Raw genomic sequence first — 12,985 nt, 5'->3', positions numbered from 1 at the left:
TACCGACCCTTTCTTTCAAATCAGTTGACATTATAGCTCCTTCTCCCTCCCTGCTACCTCCTGTTCTATCCTTTCCCTTATCCCAGGCAATGTTGAGATCCCCAAGAAGAACAATATGACCCCACGAGAACTCTTCCAGCAACTCCAAGACCCGCCGCAGAAAGGGATCCTGGCCCGAGTTGGGAGCGTATACTACCGCTATTGTCAGAGGGACCCCTTGACACTTTCCTTTAGCTATGATATACCTCCCATCCTTGTCTCTAAGCACTCCCTCGAGTTTGAAGTGTACCGTATTCCTAATTGCCAGGGCTACCCCCCTAGCTTTGCAGTGGCTCGAGGCGTGCAAAATCTGATCAAAACCCTGCAGTCTCACCCTGCCCTGATCCCTGTTTTTTCTTGCTGCTAATTGCACCAGTGATCCGCCGACCTGCAAGAATATCTACTCAGCCTGCATGTTTTAAACTTGATGCCTACAGCTGCTGTGTTTGCCCCTGCCACCATTAGCCACCACGAGGTTTTTACACTTCCAAGATGGCCGCCCGCCATGTCTCAAGGAACCCCAGTGCCTAACTGAGCACATCCGACTGTCCTCGCATCCGATTGGCCATTGAGCCACCTTAAGCAGCCTATCGCCAGCCGGTAGGCGAAGCCGGCCCACTCCCAGCAAGGCCCAGGATAACAAGGCCAATACCTGTCTTCACCTGTCCCAGCCTTCCTCGCCGTTTGCCCAGACCCCCTGCCGGATTCCAGACAAACCTGAACGGTAAACACCACTTCGCTTTTAAATTGAACTGCCTAGACTCTGGAAAAGGCTTTGTTACCACAAGCTACTTATTGCCACTCTCGTGCACTCAGGCCTTATTGCATGCTGTATCTGTGCCCAAAGTTGCTGCCATTTCCAGTACATAGGTGCTCATTCGTATTTAGACTACTGTGTCGCTAATCATCCCTGTCACATATAACTGCACTGTGCCTCACTACTGCTCGGCTACCCTATGCAATTCTAGCTGCCATTTTTAACCACATTGTGACCATCTGCCCTGTTCTGCTGATCTGCTCACCAACTGCCTCTAGATCTGTTGACCTGCAGCCCAATGTGCCCCCGCTCAACATACTTTTATAGCCACTAAACTCAATGTTGTGCTTAATCTGCTCTATGTGCTATTCTGAAGTTAGGGGTTATTCTGATTCTAGGTGTTATCTTGAACTAAGTGTTACTCTGAACCTAGGTGCTATTCCCATTCCAGCCGCTATTCTGAATACATGATACTCTGATCCAAGATGTTAATTGGTACACTGGCACAATTCTAAACCTAATGCTGTGCTAATTGACAAACGCTTACTATGACCACTTTGCTTACCTGTACCTGAGTCAGATGCCAATCTGCAACCTTGCACTACATGGATTAGGTAGTATTCGGCTACTCCAAGCAGGCCGCACTGTCCACTGCTAGATTTCAACCCTAGACAGGACACACACTGCACCTTACCCCCCTCACACAATGTTCCTCCCGGGCCTTTACTCTATACTACTGAGAACCATTCTCCACATCACCAATTCCGCATGCCTGCCCAGCTCACCCCTTAACTTGACCAGCCTAGGCACCGCATCACCCACCCTCACAGAGCCCAGCACCACAATCATGCTTAGCCTACTCGCTCCCCCATGCCTTTCGGACAGGCTGACCAGATTACGATCCAGACTTCCAAAAATACACGAGCCTAGAGCCAGGGACTCCTCACAATCCATACTCACACACCGAACCTCCATCAGCTCCTGCGCTAACCTTACGCTAAAAAAACCCGAACCTAAACCCGTCAACTCCACTACAACCAACAATAGAGCGCTCATCACAGCTACCACCCCCACCCCTGCCAAAGCCAAAACGCTACCTATAAAAGGTGCCCTCATCAACGCACGCTCCATGATTGCCCAAGCCACGGACATCGCTGATCTCATTTTAGCTGAAGATCTAGACTTCCTAGCCATAACAGAGTCCTGGCTTCATGCAGCCGCAGGCCCAGCCCTTTCGCTAGCCATCCCCACTGACTACACCATCATCCGAGCGGACAGAACTGAAGCTAAAGGCGGTGGATTGGCCATCATTGCCAAGACCCACCTTAACATCAGACTCAACTCCGCCACACACCACCCATCATGTGAATCACTTACAGCCAAACTACCCATCGCTAACTCCCAAACAATATCCATTCACTTACTATACAGACCTCCCGGACCCCCGGGATCTTTCGAGGAAGACCTCAATGCCATCCTTACCGACAACCTAAAAAACTCCTCACAATGCCTTCTCTTAGGAGACTTCAATTTAGGCTACAAAGACCCCAAAGACAATCAAGCCACTCTCATCAGCAACACCCTGTCTGAACTAGGCTTCACACAAAAAGTAACCAGCCCCACCCATAACAAAGGGAGAACCCTTGATTGGATAGCAGACTATAACTGTGCCGTATCGATCACTAACAACACTCCCCAATCCTGGACCGACCACCACCTCCTCTCCTTCTCACTTGAGGCCTCAAGCCCTACAACCAACATGGCACTAGCCCCAGCCATCCACACGAGAAGCAAAAAAAATATCACAGTAGAAAAACTGATCCCACTCATTCTTCCTACACTAAGCCAACTCCAAGACTCTAATCCCTATGACCTCGTAGAAGGCTATAACAACACCATGCGCATAGCCTTAGACGCCATTGCACCATTGAAACTTAGAAAATCCAAACCAAAAAAGCACCTCAACCAATGGTTCTCCAGCCATCTTAAAACCCTTAGATTGGAAAAGAGTAAACTGGAACAAGTCTGGAGACAATCTCCGACTGACCACAACAAACTATTGCTTAACAAAATAACGGCCAACTATAAAAAAGAAATCATAGCGGCCAAACAAGAATCCTATAACCTGAGAATCTCCCAATCCAACTCCAGCTCCAGAGAATTATTTACTATCCTGAAAGAATTGGAAACCCCGGTAACAATCCCAGATACTTGCGTTAAAAACAAACAATGGTGCACCAGTGTCCAAAATGCACTAAACAACAAAGTCACTGGCCTTCAAACAAAAATTAAAAATAAGAAAGACTCCCTCACCAATCTTACCAACCCCATCAACGCCCACTCGAGCCCTCCACCCTCACACCACACACCTAACTCTGCTCGCTTCAGCTTTTCCAAAGTCTCTTCCCTCGAAGTAGAAAAAATAATTCTTGGCCTTAAACCCTCCAACTGCAAAGGTGACCTCTGCCCCCCACAAATCATTAAAGACGCGGCACGAGACCTCTCGCCATTCATCACCAGACTCATCAATGCCTCCTTTTCCTCAGGAACAGTCCCCAGTAACCTTAAAGAGTCCTGGGTCCTCCCTCTCCTCAAAAAACCCTCCCTTGACCCGTCCATCCCAACCAACTACAGACCGATTACCACCGTCCCATTCCTGCTCAAGATACTAGACAAGACAGCATACCTACAAATTCAAAAGTATCTTGAAACAAACCACCTTCTAGGAATAAGACAATCCGGCTTCAGACCCCAACATGGAACTGAAACAGCCCTGATAGATCTGAAAGCCCAAATAGACGACCTTAGAGATAACGGGAAAACTGCATTACTACTCCTGCTAGACCTCTCTGCGGCGTTTGACCTAGTTGACCATAAAATCCTATGTAATCATTTAGACTCAGCTGCCCACTTTTCACAAGAAGCCATCAGTTGGATTGAGTCATTCCTCAACAACAGATCCATGCGAGTCTTCTCCTCCTCTGCCGCCGCCGAACCCATCCCCATTACATGTGGAGTCCCACAGGGCTCGTGCGTCTCCCCCACTCTGTACAACGTGTTCACAAAGCCCCTGTTTGATGATCTAGACGGCCTGGGTATCACCTACACTAACTACGCCGATGATACACAGATCCTCATCCCGTTGACGGGAGATTACAACCAGGATTTGGCCTTGGTGAACAGGGTGTATCTCATCATCCAGGCATGGATGGCTTCGCACAGTCTATGCCTGAATGATGACAAAACTGAACTCATCATCCTTGGTTCTACGTCCAACCTAACCAAACTCGACCACAATTATGCCAACTTCATCATAGATGGGAACCTAATCAAGGTTTCGAAAGAAGTAAAAACCCTAGGAATATACCTCGACTCCTCCCTAACCTTCCACAAACAGGTTAGCTCGATGGCATCCTCTACGGCCTACACATGTAAGCTCATAAGAGCAGCCAAACCCTTCCTCTCCACCCACAGCTGCACTACACTTGCCAGAGCATTGGTATTATCCAAACTGGACTATTGTAACGCCCTCTACATAGGAGCCACCAAACAAATCACCAACAAAATTCAGACGCTACAAAACAACGCCCTTAGGGCAGCACTCAATATTCCCAGGAGGGAACACATTTCCAATATCAGGAAATCCCATAACTGGCTCAGCACAACAGACAAAATCTTGCTTAAAGTAGCATCGCTCACCCACAAATGCCTGAATAATGCTGCCCCACGCTATCTGGCAGACAGAATATGCAAACACAGCCCCATCAGACCCACCAGAACCTCCAATGCTAATCTGCTCACCGTCCCCAGGTTTAAACGCACTAAAATGGGTGGCAACAGCTTCCAGGTGAAAGCACCCCAACACTGGAACTCCCTACCACCATCGCTCAGAACTCCCCAACCTTACTCACTTTTTAGACGCAACTACATCCATTGGTTAAAGATCACGAACCACTAACACCTCTAACACCACACGGCTGCTCTCCGCGTTGCATGCTTTAAGAGAATCTGTAAATTTGTAATACTAAACTTGTATATATTTGTAATTCTTTAAATACATCTACTGCATTCTCTCCTGCCAAACTGTACACATGTTCCTTCATCGTCACACTGTAATTATGTAATGTAATGTATAATTATGTAATGTAAAGTATAAGCATCCTGTAACCAAGCTTTGAATCACCTTGCTGCTCATGCGCCCTCATACCCTCGGGTCTGGTGCGCAATACAAATGAATAAACTAAACTAAACTAAACCTGTGAAGTAGATGCGTCTCCTGGAGCCCCATAATATCTGGCTTCTCCTTTTGTGTGAAGTGCTCCAACTTTTTCCTTTTGAGGGGGGTATTCAACCCCCGAACATTATGCGTTAGCCACCTAAGGGAGCCCTCAGTAGAGAAAAATCGCTGAAAGCAGGGGAAGTCGTATCCCCCTTGTCATATATCTTTTGCTCGTTGCCGCCCCCCGACCCCCCTGAAAAACTACCCCACCCACCCCCCTCCCCTCTGAAGGTTAATACCTTCCCGCCCTCTCCTCCCCCCAAGCTCGGGCATCTTCGCCCTTTCTGCTTCCAACATGGTTGCGCCCCCTAGGACCCCATGAGCTAAGACACCCTATAGAGGCCCACCACCCCTTTCTTCATACGTCAAATCAAGGCTGCATAGGAGAAGCACTGCTTGTATCACCAGGAGCTCCCTCCCTCGGCCGCGTGCCCCCCCTGGTGCCTCTTCTCCTCCTTTCTTGGACCGTCGTCCAGTCCCAGGGCCTCGGTCCGAAGCGGCCACTCGTGCCCGGAATTCCCGCACCCGGGGGAGGGATCCTCCAACTCGATGTGAAGTAAAGCAGCTCCTTCCTTGAGGGATGTAATTCGTCTCTGGGACCCCTCCCAGTCAAAGAGCAAGCCAAAGGGGAAGGTCCACCTGTAGCGAATCGATCTCTCATTAAGGACCTTTACCACCGGGCCCATCAGTCGCCTCTTTAGGAGAGTGCTGTTCGCCAAATCTTGAAAGAGAGCGATCCCCTGACCCTCAAACATAATTGGCTCTCGTAGTCTCGCCTCTCTGAGAACCGCTTCCTTCTGGGCATATCGAGCAAAAGCGGCTAGGACATCCCTTGGTTTCGCCGCCTGGCCTTTGATCAGTCGACCGGTTCTGTGCACTCGATCTATCTCCACCGTTTCCGGGCCACCCGTGCCCAATATGTTAGCAAAAATTCCCTGGATCACCGCCTTCAAAGACTTATCTGACACCGATTCAGGCAGCATTTTGACCCGAATGTTGACCCTGCGAGACCTGTTTTCCAGGTCTTCCGCTTGAAGTTCAAGATTCCTGGTGGCGACATCCAGCCTCTCTATAGCTTCACTATTTGCCGCGTTCTCTCTATCCGCCTCTTGGAGACCTTTCTCCAGGATGTCAGTCCTCTCCCCCAGTTGACGCATCTCCTGCTTTAACTCCCCCACAGCTTCGCTCAAGTCTGTGCGCAACAACTGAAATTGCTCTTGAAAAGTCTTAGTCAGATTTGCCTGCAGGGAATGCAGTTCTCCGAGGAACTCCCTCTTGGGCATATTTGCCAAGTCCTCTGCCTGCCCCGGAGCGGTGTCTTCGCTTGCTGCTCCCCCCGAGGACCCAGACCCCTCCTTCAGGCTTTGTGCCGACCACATGGCACGTAGAGTACCGGTGCTGTCTCCAGAGGTCTGCGATTGCCTTCCCCTTCTGCCCTTGGGCCTTGTGGTCATGCCGAGAGAATCTCCTCTGGGTGGGCAGCTCAGATTCTCGCCCGGCACCCTCCCGGGCCTTTAACCAAGGACAAACGTTGGCCCCAGGATCTCTCACGCAGCCTCACTTCAACCCCCAATTGCTAGAGGATCCGCATAATCCAATCTCCTGGATCTGCACCGAGGTGCCACTCTACATCTCCCGTTGGGGGGTGAGATACTCCTCCCCGCGCTGGCCGCACTCCCAATGACAACTTGCGGGCCCTCCCGCGCCCCGCCAGGCCCCAGGGGTGGGCGATGTCCTCTGGGCCCTTCTTCCACCCCCGGGGGTAGCGGGGAGCAGGTCCTAAGTTCGCCCGTGGATCCAGGCAGGCAGGGCAACCGCCTCACGTCCCCTCGCCCAACACTTCAGGGGCACGCCACCTCCAGACGCCTCCCCGGGGCTCTCACCTGGCGGCTGATTGCGTCCTCCTCTCACATGGCACTCCCTTCAGTAGGAGCCGGGCAGGAGTGCCCCCACTCCCCGCCACCGCCTCCGGGCTCTCCTCCTTCAGGACGCCACGTAGCCCCTGGTCGCGGGGGCCGCCCCCAACCGGGCCCGCCACCGGATTCGATCTCCCCCGGCTGCCTCCGCTCTCCGGTCTCTCTGTCTCTGGGGAGCGCCGGCGACGAGGGCGAGAAGAGCCTCACCCAGGCTGCAATGCTCCTCCACGGGTCAGCCCCCCCACCGCGCCTCCCGCAGGAACGGGCCCACGACGACTCCACACAATGCGGCGCGGCCTCCCCCAGGCTCCAACAACAGCGCGCCTCAGACGGATGGGCCCGCGGCGGTCGCCCCAGCAGCTCCTACTCCGCTCGTCGGACGCGGCGGTACACTCCCGCCCGCTGTGATGGCTCCGCCTCTACACCCGCCGCCAACTTTCTCCGACTCCCCCCGAGGTTCGTGGGGGGTCCAAGCAGTGCCCGCACAGGTCCGTCGAGGGGGTGGTGGGCACCTTCCCTACAGCCGGGTCCAGGGAGCGCCGTCGGCACAGCTACTCAGTGCCGGCGGCCATCTTGGAATCCCTCATTAGCTCTTTTACATCCTAAAATGAAACTCTATTCACCAAAATGTATGCATGCTATCTGTTCCTAGGAGGCAGTAAAAATGTTTGCTTTTAACAGGAATTCAGTGCAATAAGCAGATGAAAGGACATACCAATTGAAGGCACACTTGGTTAAGTCATTTTTATTTCAACACGATTTTTAGAAATTGAGGGACAGATGCAAAGCAAGAGCCTCTGGGGTGCCCAGATGTAGAGGTACACCCAACCTAAAACGATTTTTAGAAAAGCTGTCCCTCGATTTCAAAAAATCGTTTTGGGTTGGGTGTACCTCCACATCTGTGCACCAGTAGAAGTATAACCAACCCAAAACGATTTTTCAAAATTGAGGGACAGATGCAAACAAGAGCCTCTTGCTTTGCCTCTGTCCCTCAATTTCCAAAAATCGTTTTTTACCCGGCTTTTACCAAGGCTAAAGAGAGACACAGTATGGATGGAACAAAGGATCATCTATACTGTGTCTCTTCTCTACAGCCCGGGGGGGGCTCAGCCCCGACTTCATTCTGCCGGCGGGTGCCCAGGCCCCGGAGCATCCGTGTACTCAGCGCCCCTGGTTAATTGAGTGATTTACAACTCACAGACCAGGAACTCATACTAAGATGTAAAATGGTTAAACACAACCCTTTCAAGCACTTTAGAGTAGTGTGCAAGTAGTGTAGGGCGAAAGTCAGCCAGTAGGTTTGGGTCCGCCCTGGCTTGTTTAGGAAAGGGAGGATTTGGCTGTTATAAAAATAGAGGGAAAGTAAGCAGAGTCGAAGGACAGGATGAAGAGTTTAGTGAGGTGAGAGGCCCCTAAAGGGGCAATAGGTTTGACTAGCTGAGGGGCAATAGGATCTGATGGGGCCCAAGAGGGGTTACTCTTCATCAGTAGAGATAGGGCTTTGTTAGGCAGAGTATGATGGTAGAGTAGGTGGAGTGTAGAATGTTGGAGGAGGGAGTGTGAGAAAAGTCAGGATAGAGTCTCTAATTTGGAATTGTTTTCAGTGAAGTATTGAGGTCATTATTTGGGAGAGTGGAGTTCATACTTATAGATGTAGGAGGAATTAAGAGTGTTTAGGGTGCCTGTAGTCGGCGATGAGGGTTGGAGTGAGAGCTAATGAAGATGAGGTAGATATTCTGTTTTTATTCTATCAAGGGAAGACTTGAGAGAGTTAAGGGAAGAGAGGTAGAGTTTCAGATCCTCATGCAAATGGGTACTCCTCCATTTGGGCAGTAGCTGACGTATATCTGTCCAGAGAGAATGTATGAATGAGGTTACCCATGGTTGAGGGCGCTAAGACTTAGGTGTGAAAGTTAGTAGTGGGAAGTGAGATGAATTAGTCATTTAGAAGGGATTTAAAGCTGGAGAAGGCAGTGTTGGTGAAAGAGGCATTAGGTGTGAATGGAAGAGTGAGAACTGTATGTCCGAAGGAAAGAGAGGAATGGCAGAAGGTTTACATTTCATTTTAGTAATAGGTGAGGCAAATGGTGAGGAGAGGTCAGGGGCTTGAAAGGAGATGGTGGTGGAAACAATGGCCTGATCAGATAGCAATGGTGTGACAGTAGTATTAGTGGCTGAAAGAGACGTGGAGATGGAAAAGAGATCCAAAGAGTTACCCCTGGTGTGGGTATATAGGTTGTGGATAGAGTGGAGAGCATGGTCACTAAGAAAAGATTGAAGTTTTGATTTATGAGAAGTGGTAGAGGAGGGAATGGTAAAGTCACCTAAGACAATGAGGTGATGTTTAGTGGAAAGAGAACCAAGGAGTTGCCCAAGTCCATCAAACAATGGTCCCGTGGAACATGGAAGGCAATAGATGGAGATGATGTGAACCGAGTGAGGTGGAGTAATAGTAGAGATGGTGAATTAAAAAGAGGTAGGAGGGGAATGGCATCTGAGATTTGTGAAGCGTTGAGGCAGAAAGAGAGTGGGTGTCTGATGCCTCCCACAGTGGGTGTCTGATGCATCCCCCTCTGTCAGTCAAACAAGTAGAGTGAATGAAAGATAGTTTAGAGTCATGTAGGGCTGCCAGAATGTCAGTGTCAGATGGATAAATCCAGCTTTCAGTGATAGCAAAGAGGTTTAGGGCAGGAGACCTGGCTTGAAAGTAGTCAGTGATAAAGGAAGTTTTGGTGCATACAGACTGAGCATTCCAGAGTGCAAAGTTCAATTGAGTAAGCAAGAGTAGAGGAAAAGAGGCGAGGTGCAAAGGTGTTCGGGGAGGTATGGTTAGCTTGTCCACTTTGGTTGTTGGAAGTAAGAGATACAAGACAGATGGAGCAGTGGGAGTTTCGAGATGTGAGTTTTATGATAGGGAAAGGAAAGGAGGAAGTTGTAGCGTGATTGGAGAAAGCGTATGGAGAAGTGAGCAGGAAGAGCAGCAGGAGCAGCAGAAGCAAATGCATTGTAGCCGAGTACTGCAGTGTCGAGAGACAGCAGAGTAATTAGCAAGCTGGAATACTCATAGGGCCAGTACGTAGGAAGGTGAAATCAAGGGCTCATAGGCAAAGAGGCAGGTCAACAACTCTCTTTCACTGTTCTGCCAATAGGGAGTTTATAAGTGGTGGCACACGCTCTCGTCACCTGATCACCTAGTCCAAGGTTGTTCAACATATGGCGCACGGGCCACAATGCGGCCCACCAAGCCATTTTATGTGGCCCGCGAGGCCGTATGTTGGACAACTCTTGAGTAAAAAAACCCCCGCCCCTTTTTTTTTTCTTTTTTAAATGTGCCTGTGTGCAAAACTTTAACTTCCTCTGGTGACCCCATGGGGTCAACAGAGGTAGTTACAGTCTTCAGCCACGAAGCGTTAATTTATTTATTTATGCAATGTTTGTCGGATATCTGTCTGGCAAACATTGCATAAATAAATAAATTCGTCAAGAAGATCTTGGGACTTGATGATGGAGGAAGGAGAGACTAATTTGTATCACGGCATAGTGAGGGTTACCTCGGGAATATCATTCATTTTCAGTGAGCGCGGGTCCATACAATTTCCCAGTACTCCCACAAACTATGAACAATGGGATTAATATAGTAGCAATTACTTTGCATTTAAATATCCCATTTCAGGCAAGTAGGACCCACCATGCAAGAGAGGAATGGGCTCCGGCCCAGACATGCCCATTCCTCTCTTGCATGGTGCTCTGACGGGCAAAAGGCGAGCCGAGATGAAGGGAGGAGGTGGTGAGGTGAGGAGAAGAGAGTGCTGGCCCGGGCGAAGAATTATGTGGACAGGTGCTGTGCAGGAGTTCCTCTCAGCGTGGGCAGCAGAGTGGATTCTTGAACCCCTGATTAGCCGTGGGCCGCTGCTCAGAGGGCCATTGTGCGGAGTTACTTTCAAGGTTTGTCATCTCTGGACATATGTTTAGCAGGGGTTGCGGCGACACAGCTTGTCTGCCCCAAAAATCGTTCTTTTGAATTTCGAATGTCACCGAAGATGAACCTTTATCAGCTGAGAAACATAATCTTTGCAGTGCTTTTTTTCCTCGTCTCGAGACAAAGAAGAACAGCGGGAGCTCAGTTACGTTTACCTCTAAGCACAGTGCGGATTGATGAAAATGTCCATGCATTATACCAAGTACATTGGAAATTATAGATGTGGCCAGTGGGGTATTAAAGCATGGCGAATACCACGTGTACAGCACAATATGTTACCCTAGTAGTGCCCCAATAACACACTGCAACCTGCAAATGGGCCTCAGTGGACCACCTGCCAAGGTTTCTGGAAGTTGCTTATGATCTTGATCTGTGATCTATGATATGATTTGATATGATAGGTTATTTATAACGTGCTTAATACCCATGCAGCAGTGATCCCAATCATAAAAGTGAAACAGGCAAGCCCAACAGGTATAACTTATTTTCACTCTTTTGGTAGCGCAGTCTGAGGGCAGCCTATACCCTTCAGGTTAGGTGTGAGCTGATACAGTTGCAACACAAAAAAACAATAGTACTATGTTCCCAAAATACCTTAGTTCTTGTCTTTCAGATCTCAGTAGAGCCAGGCTTTTCAGCATCAGACCAGAAGCATGTGTGCCTTTGCACTGGGCTGGGGTCAAGTCGGAGAGCAGCAGCGATGGGCCCCAATGATGCAGTTCTGTTTGGCAGTGGTGCTGATTTGCGGGTAGAAAACGCTGGGAACAGTAGGCCGTGCCAAGTGGATGGCACTGGAAGACTCAGTGGCCTTCCCATAACTGACCCAACCCCTGCCCTCTTGCATGCAACTCATACTTAGCTGGCAGGGGAGAATCTGATCTCAAGGGCAGATCTCCCAGGGTGAGGCTTACCCATTGCACATTGGATTTGCTGACCCCTGCTATGTTCCCAAATGCGGGATACACGACTGCATTATTTCTGGTAGTGGGGGACTGTGTTCGTGCTCTCCCCCTGATTTATTGGTGAAAGAAAAGGTAAAGTGTGCACTAGGCTTGCTAGGTTGCATACTTTAAGATTGTGCTCACATTGCGTTTCTTCAATTAGGCTCACCTTTGGGTGATCGCGTTTCCACATTTTATCTGTTGAATTGAATTATGCTTCTTTCATCACCACAGAAGTAATGTGTATTACAGAGATAAGCTGCCATATGTATTGGGTACACTGCACATGCTCAGGCAGCATCAATCATGCTTTGTACAGGACAATGCTGGCCTAAATTGGGAACAGCCAGCATAGACATTTTGTTACAGGGGCATATTTTGGTACAACCAGCATGACAATGTGTTACATCAGTGACAGTGCTGTTTTACACTGTGGACACATTGATCATTAAAATGTGTTGTGTTGTAAAATGTTCTTTTCTGCTGTTGGTGACATGGAATTTTTATGTTCCCCTTTATAACTGATTGTAAACTTATGGCTTTTTGGTCACCTTTTATGCTGTAAAATGCACCATTTCAACCCCATATTTGAAAAAAATTCATGGGCGGGAAACCCCCCCAAACCCTCCCTAGAACCTTGTAGCTCACTCGCTACGCTCGGTCGTCCCCACTATTTCAGAAAAATATTAACACAGATACTGAACGAAATCACAAGCAACTAACCTTTGATCACTGCCCATGACACCAAAAGCTATCTTTGGGACTGCATGGCTATCACTGCCTGTGATGCTATTGTGTCAAAGGTCACACAATATCGCCTTTTAATATACTGCTTTGGGTGAGGTTGTTGACTTTTGGCTCGCCGGCCAACTGGGTGACAAAAAGTTAATGCTTCGGCCCCACATTCAAAAAGGTTGGACAAGCCTGACCTAGTCCAACAGTGGTTGGTCTCTCTGATTTTGTCCTTGGTGTTGCTGAGCTGAGGCAATTACTTTCTGATTGATGTTCCCAGAGGAGTCTCTTATGGCCTTCAGATGGAGAGTGGGCTGACTCAAGATGGCAGGAGGAAGTGAT

General features: G+C 49.3%; 1 non-coding gene across 1 annotated transcript; it reads left to right on the top strand.

Moving 5' to 3' along the window:
- The first annotated feature begins 11,821 nt into the window (after positions 1-11,821).
- LOC138462472 (U1 spliceosomal RNA) lies at positions 11,822-11,983 on the top strand. The gene has a single exon (XR_011265072.1). It is a non-coding gene; the product is annotated as a U1 spliceosomal RNA (small nuclear RNA).
- The last annotated feature ends 1,002 nt before the right edge of the window (positions 11,984-12,985 follow it).

Source organism: Ambystoma mexicanum, chromosome 1p, assembly GCF_040938575.1.
Source record: "Ambystoma mexicanum isolate Mex_15411 chromosome 1p, UKY_AmexF1_1, whole genome shotgun sequence".
Classification (NCBI taxonomy): Eukaryota; Metazoa; Chordata; class Amphibia; order Caudata; family Ambystomatidae; genus Ambystoma; species Ambystoma mexicanum.
This window is presented reverse-complemented; position numbering and strand designations above follow the sequence as displayed.